This window comes from Chelonoidis abingdonii, chromosome 17 (assembly GCF_003597395.2).
Source record: "Chelonoidis abingdonii isolate Lonesome George chromosome 17, CheloAbing_2.0, whole genome shotgun sequence".
NCBI lineage: Eukaryota > Metazoa > Chordata > Testudines > Testudinidae > Chelonoidis > Chelonoidis abingdonii.
Window position 1 is genome coordinate 26,023,942 of NC_133785.1, and position 19,771 is coordinate 26,043,712.

The 19,771-nt window shown below is 44.0% G+C and overlaps 1 protein-coding gene across 1 annotated transcript in view; it reads right to left on the reverse strand.

The window, feature by feature from the left end:
* ITPR1 (inositol 1,4,5-trisphosphate receptor type 1) overlaps positions 1-19,771 on the reverse strand; it is a 236,612-nt gene that overhangs the window by 208,402 nt on the left and 8,439 nt on the right. The window lies entirely within an intron of this gene.

Here is a 19,771-nt window from a genome sequence, read left to right on the forward strand (position 1 = left end):
CTTGTTTAATGTCCTCTCAATATGACGTAAGACTCTAACATTTAAATAATGTTCTGTGAAATTTCATTCGCGTCTTTCTTCTTCCTCCGCCGTATCACAGCACACCTCGTGCTGGGCATAGGGACTTCTGAAGAAATGTGCAGCTGCATGGGAAGCAACCAGGGTGATAAGTATGTGGAAGATACCTTTTACAAGCAATGATAGTACTCTTTCACATGAACACTACACCTTACAGAGCATGTGATCTTATACAAGAGGTCATTTTGTAGGTTTAAATATTCAGTGTCGTGTGGTGTGGCAGTGGTCACCACAATAGATCAGGTCACGGCCTTACGTGGTTCCCGCCGGCGATGGTAAGTGAGGCTTTGAATTTTAATTCTCCTTAGATTTTAGGACCGTGTCATATAGCAAGGACTTGATATGCCTTGCTCCTGTTAGAGGAGCTGCAAAGCCCAACCCCTCTTTCTTCCATCCAACGGGCATTGTCCTATCATAATACGATCAGCTGCTAGTGCTCACCCTCTTTGCACCGCGGTTCCTCTCATTCGCGACCCCCCCCCTTGTGGTAGCAGGGAAGAATCCTGTCTTTGCCAGACGCTGAAAACTCGTGCGCTATCCCTCCTCCATCCCTCACGTCTGGCAGTAGCAAAATCGCATCGTCTTGCCCCCTGTTTACATTGGCCTGATGTTTCTAAACGGTACAATGGATGATATCCTCTTCTCTCGACAATAGGCACGGCAGGAGGCAGATCGTTTGTTTATGCAATGTCTTCAGTGCAATGCCTTCATAGCCTGCTCAAGTACAAATGTCTTGTCAAATGTGCAACAGGCGTTGAAAAGTTACCTACTATGGGGGACGGAGAAGGCTTGTCTTGGCCAGAAATGTTTCTATAGCATAGGGTTTTGTGAGTTCTCTCCCGATCGATTCGAATATGGAATTAATTTGGAGGGATTTTCACTCCATCCCAGACATGTTAACGAAATTTTCTTAACTAGTGATGGTGCGACGCAGCAAAGCCCTGGTGTCAATGCGATCTAACAAAACGTCTTGTTTTATCCGTGTTTGGTAAGAATGAAGGGACACTTACCGGAGGTCGCTTCATGGCCTTCACTGTCTGGGCTTTTCTCTTCGTTGGGCGCAGGACTGTTATTCATTCTGGGTCTCAAAAAGATCCTGGCTGTTGGGGTTTATCGGACATGCTGTGTGCTTTTAACCACGGTCATCTTCTTCCTCAAATTCGTCTCATCTTCCCCTCGGCTACTCCTCAGACACTTGATATTTCAATCCCAAGTCTGAATCCCGGACAGGGCGTGGGGCATGGTAGCGCTGAACCAAAATTGCATGTAGTTCAGATAGAAGGCGGCATGTTTTCGGCTCAGAGCCTGACCTCCTGTTGCTTCTTGGCTTCTGGTAACCTGTCTAGTCTCCTTCACATCTTCATCGGACTTGAAGGAGTCTCTGCTGTGCCCTTTATCAGCATAGACTTTGAAATTCTTTCAAAAACTTTTCAATTCGTCTTTTGGAACGCGCAGTGCTGTGAGCACTGAGTCCTCACCCCAGTAGCATCAGATCCAGAACCCTCTGTGTGGTCCAAGCTGGCGCTCTTCTTCGAATCTAGGAGACTGCATTGTGCGAGGTGCAAATGGACTCTGTGGAGGGTCACTGTGTGGTGTGCTGACCTCACGGTGGACAATTCGGAAATGGAATTCAAAAGTGTGCGGGGATTCAAGGGATATTTTCCTCGAGGTTTGTAACTGGCCAAAGACTTTATTGCAGTCACAGTTATAGTGTGGTCAGAATGCTATTTCCTGGTGCCCTCTAGATGATCAAATGGTTCTGAAATCAAAAATATGAGAAGAGATCTGGAGACTCTTGGGGCAGAGTTCAATCGCTCCCACCCTCATTCAGCACCTGCCCTTCAACGCAGGGACACCCCGCCTTCCCGCCGCACCGAGACCCCACCTTCCTCGCTTCTGAGTTCTCTAACAAATTGAGTATGTCCTGCCTGGACTTGTCTAGCCTACGACTTGCTGCTCCAAGTGACCCCCCCCCGTTTTGTCACGGGGATAAGTTGTGAGTTTCTAGTGTATCTCTTGCTATTTTCCTCACGACTGATGACCCGAAATGGGGGGTGGCCCCTGTGTACAGAGATCAGCTGCAGCGAGGTTGGGAGAGAGTGAGGAGGCATCCGAAGATGCCGCGTATGCTTAGCGTGGTACGACCCATCGCTCTCTAACAGCCCCTGGGTAGCTGCCGCTCTTCTTTCTCATCTTGACCCTACTTCCTGATCCCCTCAGAGGAGTTACAAGCCGCCCCGGTAAAGCTGTTTTCTGTTTGGATCTGTACCTGCGCAAGAGTTTATCATCTTGTGGCACACCTTTTTTTGGCTCAGGACGATCTTGTTAGTCTTTTACAAAGTGCTGCTTCTACCAGGTTTCTCTGCTGCCTTTGTTTACTTGTAGTCAGAGAGCATGAGCCTCATAAGATTCTCTCGAACGCTATTGAGGGAGGGATTGACTCCGGCCTATGTAGAGCCAAGTGGTCTCAATCCCCCAAGTTGGCTTTTGCAGTTGGCCCCGGCATACGCCTCCTAATGTAGGAGGCACTATGATTAACAGCTCAGCGACTTTCAAGATTACTACGAGTTAAGATGAAGGAGAAGTAACCGTCATGTCATTGCCAGTTTTTCTTGGCAGTTGACGGTAGCGAGGGTAACCATCTTTATCATTGCAAAAGCAATTGAATGCTGGTGTGTAGCGCATCCGCGTGTCGCCTCTGTTCCACGCCATCTAGTCACAACCATGGTGACGGGAAAAAACAAAAAGCCGACGGTTTCTGCTGCTCTGCGTCTATTGTTTCTGCAAGGGCCATCACGGAGAAAATATGTGCGAAAGGACTGTCTCTGCTGTGTTTTCCCGGAAGCGATGACTTGAGACGTTTACCCAGAACCCCCCCACTGACCCATAACATTAGCATCAGGAGACGGCCGGGGGATCATGAGGAGGAACCACGAACAGGGGGTGCTGGGCTTCGCGGCGTATCCTACCGTCCTCAGCCAGTCTCTTAACACCTAATTTGCCTCTTTCCTTGGTCTTTTGCCCGCGCTGCCTCACTGTTATGTTCTTACGATTTACACGGGTGTCTTTATGTTTATGGTTACGGAACTATTAGTTTCTTCCCTCCCAGACGAGAATGAAAGTTATAGCATCTGGTACTTGTACCCATGTCATCTCTTTTTATGATTGTACTGACAGAGGCGGAGTCCTCGCCGCCCCTGAGGGTAGGAGGCCTGCGGCACCTTGAAACATGGCTCGTATCGCCTCAACCATGACGCTTTTGAATCGTGACTCGTGTGGTGCTTTTGGTACTATTGAAGATGCCTCTTCTCCTCGGTTGGGTAGCTATTGTTTTACCTCCTTTAGTTGTCATACTGGCAACCGTCAGAACTTGTGGTTCACATTCCCGCCCTGCTTTTTGTTACCATCACCCTTCGTTACATTTGGACCTGATGGACGCTCCTAACCTGATGTTAAATTTTTGAAGGGAAAATGGCGGACTTTACAATCATTGGTGCACTGGGTCCAATCTTCTGGCTTTACCTGTTACTAAATGAGTCCCCAGTCCCGAGACAAGATTTAGGTTCCCAGTGTGGTCTTTAGATCTCTCCCTGCTTTGTGTAGACCCCAGCCGCAGCTGTGCTCCTCCGGCCTTAATCCCAGTCTTCACGACTGCGGCGCTACCGACTTGTAATAAAGCAAATGTTGCTTTCACCTACTTGGTCACCCCATCGCACTGTGCCCACCGTCCACACTTCCTTCGCTTGCGCATGTGTGTCGATGCACTGAATGCATTTAGCCGTCAAGAATCATCCAGGTTAGTTACTGATTGTCGGGGATGTAGAGCCGCGCGACGGGCCCATCCCCTGAGCCCTTTCTTCCGGTCATGATTTAGCTTCCTGACCCAGTATCCAGAAATCTTTCTTACGCAGACAGCGGAATTGGGCTCCTGGGCCATTTGTCTTTAGTACACGCAGGAGCGTTGCTGGCCTCAACGCATGACCCACGAACCGCCTATCCGAGGCGCCCGCTTCACTGTAACCCACTTCTCCACCTGTCCAGAAAAGGGCTGGTCCTTCTTATTGTTTTACCGGCAGCCCTCACGGACAGCACTCCCGTTAGCCAGGTGGTTGCAACTATGGGCCAGCCAGTTCCTACCCATGGGGGGGAGAGGAGGCGGATGACTGCCTTTAAAGGCCCCAGTACGCGTTTGACCGCGCATTACAAGTACCATGGGTGATTTACAGTACTCCAAGGAATTATTTATTTAACACTTTTTGGTCACGATCTCCTTACGTGTGTGAGTGGGGAGACGTTACAAACTTTGAGCCCTGTTACCCTGGAAACGACGAGACGCTCGGTTCATAGCCGTAGCCGACCATTCGGGAAGAAGGGCATCAACATCGACGAATATTTTATCACAGAGAACGCCTGTGGGAGCGACCTGGCGTCAGCTGTACGTCCACTCATTCAACTCACTTGATGACCATAGTATTGGAGTTGTCCTGGCTATTCCGTCTACTGTTTGTACGTGAACTTACCTGTTGTTTCTGGTTTTGGGGCAGATTTGTATTTTTTAAAGGATAGTTGGATTTGCCGTGTTATCTAACAGGAGCCTTCCTGTTAGTGAGCACACGAGAGCATTTCTCGTGGTCCCGTATAAGTAAGGGGTGACTCTGCTTATACCGTACGGTTCAGGTTGAGGGCGACATAATTTTGACCATCGTTTGCAAACTGCAATTCCGCCTCCGGCAAGTTTTGGAGGTGATTACAGACCTGTTGGACGCCGTGGCTGACTGGACGACAGGGAGAGAGGCGCTCACCTGTTAAAAGCATCTAGGGATTTCACACATCTGTTTACTCGCATCTGCTGGTCCATGACACACGTGTGCGGCACTTGATAGGACACAGAGCCACCTCGCGTACAGTGGTGACCCGTGTCTGTACTCAGCACAGGTTAGTTAGGCCCAAACGGTGTACAAACGGAGATAAAGCGTGTATAAGATGGAACAGGTCTAGTAGTATGCTTCTAATGCGGGTTCCCTGACCTAACCTTCACCTGACCAGAAGGCAGTTACGTTGATTGGTCACCCTCTCACCCTAAACTTCCTTCATGGGTACCGTGTCATTTCAATACACCAGTCTTTCCTGTCCCAATGACACAGTCATTAGGTCCTGGGCTTAACTTAACATTTCCTGAGCACCATAAAATTCGGACTTCACGCTTTAAGTGTGTTACCCGGACGGAATGTGTTGTGTGGGGGGCGACGAGGTAGGCAATTTGCTGAGGCGTTAGGGCTAATCCTCTCTGGGTCTATTGCGGGTCGCTCCACGAAAGTGAGAGCGCAGAATGGAACCTACTCTATTTTTTTCTTATGCGATACATACGGCTAGGCTTTTTGAATTCCATGTCTTGTCTAAGGATTTCAAATACAAATGTGTTGAAAACATCATAATTTTCAGCAACAAGTCATCCCGGGCGGCCCTTCACCATGATTAAGCTTTGTTATATATATGTGTATTGGTGGGTCTCATCCATATGTAACGAACGGTAGCACAATGTCTGCTCGGCGATGTTAAGAGTTCGAGGTTTTCCTGGATGGTTGGGGTCCAGTATGAAGACTGTCTAAAAGCGAGGAGGAGGAGTTGGATCCATCGCTTATTATTGTGCTGAGTGCTGGTCTATAGCACGCCATTACACAGTAGCCATAGGGCTGCTGACACTAGAAAGTCAGGGTAACTGTGACTGATCTTGCCTTAAACGTTTTTCAGTTGTTGGTGGGTTGGAGATTATAGACTACGCGGCGATGTTTCAGGGCAACCTGATTACACACCAGGAGACATGTGCTGACCTTAAGATTGGAGACCCTCTGACAATAATTGCAAATATTTATAGACTGATGTGGACTGTAGGGATGGGCATAGCTGGAGTCTCCCTTACCAGTACCACCTTGGGACTAGGTCTTCCGGCATGAGATTTTGTACATTTGAGTATATGGATTCGTTCCAGTTTGTCAAGAAGGACCTCGTTCATCCCTGAGTTTTTTTATTTAAAAGCTTTGGGACGTTTTCGTGTTCATGTAAACAGGAGCTGCGATACAAGCCGCATCTCTGTCATACAGTTAGAGACGATAAGCACTAGTATTCTATTCCATACCGTACGGCTCACCACCTGCTCGCCGCCCTGCTCTTTTGGATTACTCCAATGACCATAGGCGACCAGTTTGACTGAGTACCGCGCCTCTTCTTGGGAAGAGGTAAATCATCTACATAAGCTTTCAGCTCATCGCGTGTGCTTTTCATGTTACTCAAGGCTACGATCCGGGCTCCGCGCGTTCAAGATTGCTGTGAAGAGCGGGTCGATCTCGCGACACTATGCGCTGCTTCGAGAGCGGGGTACGCCTAGATTTACGTTCACAACCAAGCATATGAGTTTCTTAGACTTAGATATTTTAGCCGTCTCCTCATAAGTTTGGGGAGTTCCAGAAATCCAGATTTAAGGGACGGCAAGGGTAAATCGATATATGACCCGAGTCATGTGAACAGGATAAAGGAGTATCACCAATACCACTGCCCTTCACCCGCGCGGTATTTCCAGGCATATAAACACCCGATTTAACGTAGCAGTCTGCTTCAGACTCTGGCTCTACTTCGCTGTTTGATTTAGGGAGTTGTAATAGTCACCGCTCACCATTGATTACCAGAGGACCTTCATCGGTGGCAGGGCCAATTAATAACAGGCTGCCTACACACCTTGCCCCTTGTGATCGCTCGGTGTAACTTTCGCGTATGAGTTTGATTTACAGAAGGTGTACACTAATTTATCGTTGTCATTGGCCTACGCGAAGGCGGGGAGAAGGTTCATCGGCCTCCAGAGACCAGGTAAAGTGGCGGCCGTTGGACCAACTTAAGTGGGAATGCACACCTTAGGCTTACGTGCCTATAGAGCGACCGGGAGACGATTGAAGACAGGTTATGGTTTTTTGTTATGCAAGTCATAGTTGCTGGTGCTCTATAGGGTCGCATGGTAATTTCCGTGGGCTCTAACGCTACAAGTCTATACATTTCAACATTTAGCTCTGTAGTGGAATGCGCGCATAATGGCGTTATTGCGGATCCGATGCGGCTGCATGTGTAATAGTTGTAGGCGAGCCTGGGATGCAAATATCCGACATGCTTTATGTCCTAGACTTACCTTGGAAGCATCTCGGGCCCCACTATGAAATGGACCGGATTATTAGGGAATTAAGAGCATGTGGTTGAGGGAGGGGTGCTGCCTCATTCGATATTAATGACGACGTCGTGTGAACGGATACAGCGTTAAATCGGTATATCGGCCATTAAACCGATTTAAAGTCGCAGTGTAGACCTGGCCTCAGTCTACCTTGAAAAACATAGCGAAATGGAACTGCCATATTCTCAAACTGAAAGGACAAAGGAGTCCACTGACAGCAATGTGTCAAATGCTGGAGCTCACAAGCCCCATAAACAGATCATGAAAAAGAACTGACAATATTTTGCTGTGATGACAACAGTATTTACACTGCTGGATCTATGTGCAGAATCATGCTTTGCTCCTCTGCCTGTGCTTAGACAAGAGTACTTACCCTTGTATCTGACTGTGAAGACAGCCCTGAGATGATCAGGACTGCTGGCCATAGGCTGAAGGAGCAGACTACACATCCCTGCTCCAGGCAGAGTACACTGAGCAAAATGTGTCCTGTGCGTGACCCATGCTGGGTACCTACTCTGCTACAAGCACTCCACACACACACACGTACTAGGGGGAACCCTCTCATTGAGAATTTAGCTTAACGGGTGAGAACAAGGTGTTTAACCGCTTATTCCTAGGTTGAATCTGCTTACGTAGACATTACAGTAGAACCTCAGAGTTACGAACACCTCAGGAATGAAGTTGTTCATAACTCTGAAATATTTGTAACTGAACAAAACGTTAGGGTTGTTCTTTCAAAAGATAAATACAGCTTTGAAACTTTACTGTGCAGAAGAAAAATGCTGCTTTTAACCATCTTTATTTAAATGAAACAAGCATGGAAACGGTTTCTTTACCTTGTCAAAAAAATTTTAACTTTTTTTTTTAGTAGGTTTTTTTTTTTTTTACCCTCGCTGCTCCCTGATTACATACTTCTGGTTCCAAATGATCTGTGTGGTTGACAGGTCAGCTCGTAACTCTACTGTTCTACTGTATTTTTAAAAAGGTTATAATTTGAGCTTTATGCCCTATAGAATTTAATACAAAGTTACAGGTGGTCCAAAAATACCCTTTTAATGGAAGTTAGGTCTCTACTATAGAAAGGTTAAAAGTCACTACAGAACGAAATGTTTTCTATGGGATTTTAGATTATTTAAATCCTACTGCTTTTCTACAGAACCTATTGCTTTCATCCCTGTGAAACAGTATTTTTCCCATAAAGGCCTGGATGGACATATTGTAAAAAATTAAGGCAGGGTGGAAGAAAGAAAGAAAGAAAGAAAATCATATCTTGTATTTGAGGATGGAGGAAAGAAAACAAACCCAGAGGTAATTCTCTCCTCATCTTCCACCAAAGAGGAGTTGTGTGAACACCAATTGCACCTTCATCACCACTGTCTATCCTGTAAGCTTCACCAGGTTGAGAGCAGATCATGGGATATACATGATTCAAATTTAAATGGGCTCTCATTCCTGACACGTGGTGGTAAATTGCCATTTTCTATTCAGAGCTCACAAATCAGAACCCTGGAATAATACTGCAGGACATGCACACCAGTTTCACCATTTGTTTTATAGTCACGCTGAATTACACTAGCTGTACTGGAACTGAATAGTGGGTAGTTCACATCTTTTTGCAACTATGTGCTACTTAAGGAACTGCAAGCTGCGTCTAGCAAAAGCAAAGCTAAGAAGGAGCCAATAGGAGCGGTTTCTTGACAGCTGACTCATTTAAGTGTCAGAGAACATCTAGGATATTACAGGAAAATGTTTCTGGTGATAACAGCTGCTTTCCTTAGCACTGCCTACAATTTGTAGTCTCCTCTGCTTCCAGGCACCACTGAATGACAGTTTTAACACGTGATAAAGTAAAATTTCAAGGGATTGGTTCAACAGTGGACTTACTTGACCATTTTAAATGGCTAAATATGAATGTGAAGAACGATGAACGTGTCCTAACTGAAGAGTTAGGATCAGCTGAAGAGGGGAGAGTTCCACACTAAACTCTGTGACTGATTCAGAAGGAGCCCAGACCATTTCCAAATGGAGTCACCAAAAAATGGAGGCTGTACATAGCAGAGGATCGGTCATGTGGGGTATCAATCAATCAATCAATCATGTGGAGTCATCCCCTAAGCAACGCCCCCCACCAAAAAAAAAAAAGTTTGCTATCACACTGTGATCTCATATAAAAAAGCAAGCAGTCAAAAACCATTATCTGGTGGGAGAGAGAAATGTGATACAGCAGATTGTCCTGAGCACCAAGTCTAAAAACCTAGGTTCTACTCCCTGTACTGATACTAAAACCCTCCTTCCCAAAATGAGTGGATAATTTTGCCTCCAAGATGGTTCTTCTCAAGGTCAAGTTTGAGGCACATTAGTGCAGCAGTGCTGGGAAGTTGGCACTGCCCACTACCCATGCTGTGCATTTTTTGTGCATACAGGGGGCTTCAGGGTCTAGGGCTGCCAATCAGCACTGCTCTAGTACTAAATGGGAAAAAAAACAGAAATGCACAGGGACTCAGTAATGCTGAAGCAGAGATTTCAGTTGGGGAACGGAGCACAAGGGCTGGAACAGGAATGAACAACGCAGAACAGGCTCAAATCCAACGAGCTCTCCTTCAAGGGGAAGTCTAATTTTCTTTTTCATTCTTTCAGTCTTTGCATTCGATTTCCTGTTCAAGTGAAACATCAAGTCTTTAAATTCAGGAGAAAATAGCTCGGTTCCCATTTCTTTTGGTCTCTGTCTCTCTTCCTCCCCTACCAAGCCCAAACACACACGCACACAAGATAGGGTTGAGGGTTTCAAGGTTCACCTCGGGCTCCAGTAAGATTGATCTGTGTGTTCAAGAGAGGTTCAAAATACATAATCACTTTCATGACTGCTAACAAACTGGTCTTTCAGCTACAGCTTTCAGGACCAGATGAAGATCTGAGTTAGAAATATATCCCATCCCAGGGTTGGTCAGTGAAGCAGGGGCTATCTCCCCAGAACATGATAGATGCATTAGCTCAAGTTATTCCATATCCAACAGAGTTTTATGCATCTCAGAACGCTGAAAAATTTGGAAAAGTTATTTAAAAAAAAATACCAAATGCAATATTTTAGCATATGAGACGCCTCCCTCCAGCTCCATTTCATTTTCATATTTCTCAGCACTTTGGAGAATCGAGTGTGTAATTGGAGGCAGCAAATCCCACCGGTTAATGCAGACACTTGTAGAGTTTAACACCTGGAAGTTCTACTTGCATCTCTGCCAACAACCTCTATATGACCTTGGGCACTTCATTTTTCTCTGCCTCGTATTTCCCCTCAACCTTTGCACAATAAAATAGAAGTTATATCTACCCCTTCATGAAGTGCTTGAGACCCATGGATGAAGACCACTAAGTTTCTGGTTTAGGTTACTGTAACCGTTTGAAGTCCTCTGAAAAGTTTTATATTAATACTACCAGTATGGACAAGCCATCAGTTTTGATTCATCAGCATCCTTAGTGACTTTTCAGAAGTGCCCCTATTCACTTGGGCAGAGTCTGAAATCTTATTAAGGAAGAAAGTTAAGTGTGTTTGCAAGGAGGGCCAGCTGCAGAGGAGAACAGAACAACAGAATTACCTTAAATAATAAGCAGGCCACAAGCTACAAAGTACTTCTGAATGCATTAAAGGGGGATAGGCACTGATCTGGTTCGTCCGTTCCTCCTCCCCCCTCCAACTCATTAAGGCATTTCATTCTCTTGGGCTCTTGTTATTAAGTATAATATTTCATTAAATATCCTGTTCATACCAGCTTATGAACTAGGGAACACACTAATTTTAGAAAACTGATTAACCAAGTACTTTCTAACCGAATGTTATTGTAGCGAAGGTCAGATTTTGCACTGAAACTATGGCAACAAAGGTACAGTGCTCTTTTGTCTACAAGGTTGGGACTAGGTTTTAACAGTACTGTTCCACTTAACAGCTCAACTCTGGATTTTGGCAAGCCTTCCCTCAGTCCTATCTGAACTCTCCTGGATTTTCAGCACAGAAAAAAATGTTTAAATACATTTACAGTACCCAGATAATACAAAAAAATATTAAATTAGTGAGCATTTCAGTTACTTCTTTTTTAGTACCACCAAGGTACTTGTGAAGGCATTTCCCCAACCACATCACTAATATCAATGAATTTATTCTCTCAGCTTGCCTGTTAAGTAGGGGATTATCCACATTTTTCAGATGGAAAATTGAGACCCAGAGATCGACTGACTTCCTCCAAGCAACAGAGTGTCACCAAGACAGGAACTCAGAAAAAGCAGGCTCTGAGTTCCTGTCTAGTTCTTTAGCCACAGGCCCAGAGTTCCTCCCGTGTAAAGTTCCAGCAGTGTATATTCATGCCCACTGTATATTCTGAGGATGTTTGCTCCATCATTTATAAAACTACATCTGTTTTCCTTTATCTAGGTGCAAAACATGAGCATGTCTAAAATGAAAAACAACCAAAAAAAACATATTGGCTGAATGCTGCACATTTATCACAATACTCCGTCCCAGTGCAGATCAATGGGAGAGCTCAACCTGGCCAACCCACACAGAATAAACATTGTATGCCAGGGAGGTCTATCTCATTTTCCCTCCCCCTACCTGTAAACTTTCCTATGCAAGGAGACACAATAGAGTATGGGTCGGCAACCTTTCAGAAGTGTAAAAGCAGCAAAGAATCCTGTGGCACCTTATAGACTAACAGATGTTCTGAAGCATGAGCTTTCGTGGGTGAATACCCACTTCATCAGATGCATGTAGTGGAAATTTCCAGGGGCAGGTCCTATTTTCCTCTGATAGAGAGGTGAAGTGAGTAATGTAATCTCCTGTCTTATTTAGTGAATCCGTTGTATGGAAGTTTGGTTATTAATGAGAGTCTCCAGGTTGGAGAGCTCTTTTTTTGATTGTATTGATGACAATATGATATCTCCAGATCAGTGGCACTGCTATGGCACCCGCATGACCCACAATATGCCAAATATTTTTATGGCGACCTGAACAACGCTTCCTCAACTCTCGTCCACTCACGCCCTTCTCTACCTATGCTACCGATGACATCTTCATCACCTGGACCCATGGAAAGACGACTCTGGAAATTCCACCACGATTTCAACAGCTTCCACCCAACCATCAACCTCAGCCTGGACCAATCTACACGGGAGGTCCACTTCCTAGACACTTACGGTGAAATAAGTGATGGTCACATTAACGCCACCCATATACCGAAACCTACCTACCGCTGTGCCTACTTTCATGCCCAGCTTCCATCCCGGGCACATCACACGATCCATTGTCTACAGGCAAGCACTGAGGTACAACCGCATCTGCTCTAACCCCTCAGACAGAGACCAACACTACACAAATCTCCACTAAGCACTCTCAAACTACAATACCCGCACGAGGAAATAAGGAAACAGATCAACAGAGCCAGACGTGTACCCAGAAGCCTCCTACTGCAGACACAACCAAGAAAGAAACCAACAGGACTCCATTGGGCATCACATACAGTCCCAGCTAAAACCCCTCCAATGGCATCAGGGATCTACAACCCATCTTGGACAATGATCCCACACTTCCACAGGCCTTGGTGGCAGGCAGTCCTTGCCCACAGACAACCTGAAACATATTCTCAACTAGTAACTGCACGCCGCACCATAGTAACTCTAGCTCAGGAACCAATCCATGCAACGAACCTCGATGCCAACTTTCCCACATATCTATACCAGCGACACCATCACAGGAACTAACCAGATCAGCACATCATCACCGGTTCATTCACCTGCATGTCCACCAATGTAATATACGGCATCATATGCCAGCATGCCCCTCTGCTATGTACATCGGCCAAACTGGACAGTCTCTAAGGAAAAGAATAAAGGACACAAATCAGATATTAGGGAATGGCAATATACAAAAACCTGTAGGGAGACACTTCAGTCTCCTGGACACACATATAGCAGATTTAAAGGTAGTCATCCTACAGCAAAAAAAACTTCAGGACCAGACTTCAAAGAGAAACTGCTGAGCTTCGCGGTTGTTCATCTGCAAATTTGACACCATCAGCTCAGGATTAAACAAAGACTGTGAATGGCTTACCAACTACAAAACCAGTTTCTCCTCCCTTGGTTTTCACACCTCAACTGCTAGAACAGGGCCTCATCCTCCCTGACTGTACTAACCTTGTTATCTCTAGCTTGCTTGCATATATATACCTGCCCCTGGAAATTTCCACTACATGCATCTGACGAAGTGGGTATTCACCCACGAAAGCTCATGCTTCAGAACGTCTGTTAGTCTATATGGTGCCACAGGATTCTTTGCTGCTTTTACAGATCCAGACTAACACGGCTACCCCTCTGATACTTTCAGAAATGGCGTGCCGAGTCTGCATTTGTTCACTCTATTATATACGGTTTTGCATGCCAGTAATACATTTTAACGTTTTTAGACGCTTTCTTTAAGTCTATAATATATAACTAAACTATTGTTGTATATAAAGTAAATAAAGGTTTTTTAAATGTTTAAGAAGCTTAATTTAAAATTAAATTAAAATGCAGAGCCCTCCGGACCGGTGGCCAGGACCTGGGCAGCGTGAGTGCCACTGAACATCAGCTTGTGTGCCGCCTTTGGCACGCGTGCCATAGGTTTCCTGCCCCTGCAATAGAGAGTAGAGGCTGTCCATACCAATTTGTTCCGCATGTACTTTCCCCAACAACACCGTCTTGGTGCTCCTTCTCCAGGAAATACAGCAACACCACTCCAGAGAGTCACTGTTAAGATATCCTACAGGCGAGGCAGCCATCTCAGCGAAGTACCCAAGCTCCAGTAAGACACGAAGCAAGGTACTTAATGTCTCTCCCATTTCCAACTGCACAGCAAGTCACCAAGCCAGCTACAGAATGCCAGCCTGCCTTAAGAAACAGGCCAATAGTGGATAAGCATTCATTTCTTCCCATGGAACAGAATGAGGAAAAACAAAACAAAAAAAAAAAACGCACAAAATAAAAGTATTCCCCCCACCCCAATACAAAATTCAAGGGTTCAAATAGATATTGGGATGCCAACTTGGCAAGTCACCAAGGCTTGCCAACTACACAACCAGTTTCTCCTCCCTTGGTTTTCACACCTCAACTGCTAGAACAGGGCCTCATCCTTCCTGATTGAACTAACCTCGTTATCTCTAGCTTGTTTGCCAGCATATATATACACCTGCTCTGGAAATTTCCACTACATTCATCTGACGAAGTGGGCATTCACCCACGAAAGCTCATGATCCAAAACGTCTGTTAGTCTATAAGGTGCCACAGGACTCTCTGCTGCTCTTACAATCTAACCCATGAATTTCAAAACTGAAATGGAGCCACATTGCTAATATCCAAAACCACCATGCTGACCATGAGAGCCAGGAGAAGAGTACTTTCCAAAAGTTACAGTACAGTAAATCTGACTGAAATCATTTCTGCATACTCCATGCATTAAGTCTGTGCTACTAGTTTAATCTGTTAATTCATCGTCACCAAAATATGTTTGAGCCACTACCAGATAAATTTGAATTGAAAGAAAAAAAAATGCCATGTGAGTTCTAGATACCTGGATAATTAATATTAACATTAAACCAATAACCTTCTCTACTCCCCATCATTCCATGAACAATCCTCTGCCAGACTCCTATCAAAACAGATGCTCTTTGCAGCGTAGCCAGATAATCACCAAATGCAGGCTATTTTGGAGCAAAAAAAATCATATACAGCAACCCAAACTGCTCTGATTACTCTCATCGGAGTGATGGTAGAGGGGGGGAGAACCTATGCATAGATATGTGCAAGCACTGAAATTTTCCAAAACACTTTTTAGGTGAAGCTAAACAGATATCAAATGGCCCACTTTTTTGAGGACAGGTATACTAAACTTTAACTAAAAGGTGAGTTCACTGTAACTCTTAATTCTGAGCTTTGAACAAGTCAGTGACAAAATATTCAGCATTCCAATATGTGGCAATATACAGTCAAGCAACATGCAGCAGTGCTATAGTTTATGGAGTTATACAACCTATATACATGGTGTGACTTGGTTCACATTAATCAAAGCATTTGAGTGCAAACTTTTGAGTCCTGGTGGTAAGTGTGAAATGCGCATCCTTAAGAATCCTCAACTCTGTATTAAAAAGATATATATTGATGTAACTGAATGTGGAGCATAACATAAGACAATCCCATCAAGACAGCCAGCATATATACTAGAAATTCTCTCTACTACCCAGCTTCATTTCAAATACACACTCTAGTTACAAAGATTGAGATGTTCAACATTAGCCTTAACACTACCAGATAAGCACAACAAAATGCTTCATGTCACCATTACTCAGAAACAACACGGATTAGGATCCAAAGAAGAAACAGAATTTCAACTTCTCATCTTCTGCTTTGCTATGAGGGCATTTTAAGTCTAAGAGAGATACTGGCTCATTCCTTGAATGTTTTGCCAAAAATACTGCAATGGAGTTATAACAAACTATCCAGTCCATTTGAGGTTGCAAGAGGATCCATGTCTTGAATAAATACATTTGAACAATAGAGGGAGGCCACTTGGCAAGCCCTGAAGTCTTCTATCATGTTAACATACAGGTTTACTGTACTACTAAATTCTGATGGGAAACAAACACACCTATAAAAAAGACTGCAAAAGCCTATTAGGTCTGTACAGTATGAGCCAGAGGTTAAGCCACAAGACTGGCAAGATCCTATACCCAGGTTCTGCTACCAGCTCTGCTACCCACTGCCTGTGTGACCTTAGCCAAGCCACTTAGCCTCTCAGTGCCTCCCTTTCCTCCTCGTCTGTAAAACAAACATTCACCTGTGAGAATCATGCAAGTTCCAAGCATTACTTTCAGCCCTCTATCACCAATAAGAGATTCAACTGCAATTATTTCGCATGTTCTGCACAAACCTGTGTATATAAAAAGGTGTCGTGGAAGAGTCTACAACAGGGGTCAGTAACCGTTTCAGAAGTGGTGTGCCGAGTCTTAATTTATTCACTCTAATTTAAGGTTTTGCCAGTAATACATTTTAACATTTTTAGAAGGTCTCTTTCTATAAGTTTATAATGTATAACTAAACTATTGTTGTATGTAAAGTAAATAAGGTTTTTAAAATGTTTAAGAAACTTCATTTAAATTAAAATGCAGAGCCCCCCAGACCAGTGGCCAGGACCCGGGCATTGTGAGTGCCACTGAAAATCAGCTCGTGTGCGGCCTTCGGCACCTGTGTCATAGGTCGCCTACCCCTGGTCTACAATGAGAGTCACAATCCTATTCAAACACCCTTGATAGCATGAATAAAATGTCATCTCAGCTTTTTAAAAATCATCTTTTTGAACTGAGCTCTCGCTTCGAGTTACAATTTTTGGTCGTGCCCTCCTACCCCCCGACAAAAGGAGGCGAGTCAGAGGTGGAGGAAGTACTCCCTGCCCGAGCCCTGCCGAACCCTGAGCCCCACCATCGCCTGGCATCGCTGCTCACCACGCTCCCTCGGGGGGAGGTACGACCCACAGTTTGAAAACCTCTGGCCTAAGTGGATAGTTTTTACTATCCAAAAATAGCACAGATTACTGATTTGGCTTATGTTTTAAGAATTGTGAAACTAGGATTTTATTACTGCGGATGTCATTTGTCCCGAGATTATATTCAAACTAGGTAAATAAAACGCTGTTTCTTAAAGATTTTGTTGTAGATGTCCTGGGGAAAAATCAAGATTCACTAGTGAATCTTCCTTAAAGTCTCAGAATGTTTGTCAAGCAGACAAGCTGTTCTGCTGTAGGACTTTTGCTTAACTGAAGCAGAAAATGCCACTATGAAGGGAAACGCCACTTCTTAGATGGGGGGGGGGGAGATGCAGAATCATATACAAGATGTTAGTATAAAAACTATTCAAGTCTCACAGCCGTGAAACTGCTGTTTAACACCAACTTATGGTCACTCGTCAACTGCTTCTGCAATAAAAAAAAACAACGAAAAAAATCAGTCTTCTAGCAGTCCCTCCACTTCATTTTCTGTAGGTGAAGGATGTAAAGGTGTGCCAGCGTTCAGAACATGAAACAACTCTTGGCACCCAAACTGAAAGTGACTTAGGACCAACACAATTGAACTAACAACCTCAAAGTTCTGGGAAGCAAACAAGCTTCTTGCATCAGACACACATTTCCATCTGATGTTTTAATGTATCGCAGCAGCATACTAAAGCTTCTTATCCTTTTCTTCCAAGCCCAGCAATATTCTGTCTCAGCCCACATATAGAAACTTCAGCTCTTATTTCATCCCCTCTTTCTACTGCACCAACTATATCAGCCCGATATCTCAATTTTCTCTCCACTGCTCTCCCAACATAACCAGCCCTGAGCCCCTCAAAACAGTACCTTTACAAAATTTACTTCTGACCACAGTAACTCAAAAGCTTAAATAAATCTCTCTCTCTCACTCCCACCTCCCCTTTGGGATCGAACTCCTTCTGTATCATGGGTCACCAAGGCACCATGCTTACCCAATTCTTCCCTCAAAACTCATCTCTTTAATGTTGACTATAAGGAATGCATCATTAGCAGGCAAAATAATCCGAGAACTATTCCTCTTCTCAGCTACACAGAGAATCCTTCAAAAAGGTAATTAGTTCTAAGGACCATTTTCATGTAGGGAGTGTGGTGTTAGTGCTTAATGATACTCATAAGGTATTTATTATAAAAAGACTTGTGTTAAGTACTTACATCAGCAAACAGATTATACATGTAACTGAACCATTACACACATCAAAAGCAGAATATATTCTAAAAGTTGTGAAGTCAAAGCTATGTATCAGAATAACCAAGGTAAAGTCGCCATGTCGACAGCGGAGCTCTCAGAGCACACTACATGCGACTAATTGTCATCTACGCAACAAGACTTTTTAATCCTGAAATACTGATAGCTAAGTGAAAGCAGAAGGGCCAAATTCTGCCACTGGAAATATGCATATGCATTTTCCCTTGATTTCTCTAAGGGTCACACATGCATATCCAAGCCGAAGTCCAAATTCTCTGCATCTCTTTACAACTACTTCTAATACAGCAGTAAAGATATCTTCGTTAAGTTTACCTTTGACCACAGAAGCTCAAGCAGGTTTCTGCACTTATAAAGAGCATCAGCCGTCAAAGTGAAATCCACAGTCATGTTTCTGACATCTCCCACTGAGAAGGTGAATTTTAAGTATTAACCGACATCTGCACAGCTGAAAGCACAGCTCATTTGAAAGCAGATTCTCACACAAAGATGTCAAGCAGCTTACAACATGTAAACATTTTCTGTTCGTGAAGACATACTATCAGCTAAATCACTGGGCTTTGATTACCTGGGCTCCTACTGTAGTGGAAACCTAAAACATAATTAATGACATTCACTTACTTCTAGCACGGCTTTCTGAATGCCCCCACAAGTCAAGCTAAGATTAGACTTCAGCATATTCATAATCTCTTCTTTTAAGACCCAAGGAGAGTAGGCCTCATTACAGACTACCAGATCCCACCTAATGCTATGCTCCAGCAAGTACCATGCAAAATCACTATCACACACTCAATTACAACACAGAATACAGAGTGCATAGTGCTCACTTTATATTATTTTTTATTACAAATATTTGCACTGTAAAAAAACAAATAACTTGTTTTGTCTTAGCAACTGGCTGAACAAGATGTAGGACTGAGTGGACTTGTAGGCTCTAAAGTTTTACATCATTTTGTTTTTGAGTGCAGTTATGTAAAAAAATACATTTGTAAGTTGCACTTTCATGATAAAGAGATTGCACTACAGTATCTGTATGAGGTGAACTGAAAAATATTACTTTGTTCATCTTTTTTTACAGTGCAAATATTTGTAACAAATAATATAAAGTGAGTACTCCACCCTTTGGTTTCTGCATTGTAATTGAAATCAATATATTTGAATAGTAGAAAAAGTATCCAAAATATTTATAATAAATTCCAATTAGCATTCTATTATTGTTTAACAGTGCAATTAAAACTGTGATTAAGAACAATTAATTTTTTTAATCGTTTGATAGTCCTAGTTTTAGAACATGTGAGAGACCAGAGACCTTGTTGGGGACTGGACCCAGCCCATAGGTTGAGGGTATCTGTGCTATCTACCTGTTTTAGTCCCAATGCTTTCCAGAGGAATTTTCCAATATTTTAGCTGGAGAACAAAGGTTATGTTTACGTGGCATCCAGGGATATGATTTGCAGCTCGGGCAGACGCACTCACACTAACTGTAGTCTAGCTAGCTCATTAAAAATAGCAGTGACGATGCCACGGAGCAGTCTTCAGTGCCAGCCGCACAAGAGACTACATATCAGCGGGACGGGGGGTGGCACGCAAGCTTGTGCAGCCCACGCCGCAGAGTCCTTACAGCTATTTTTTAGTGAGGTAGATAGACATATCCATGCTGGCTGTGCTCTAA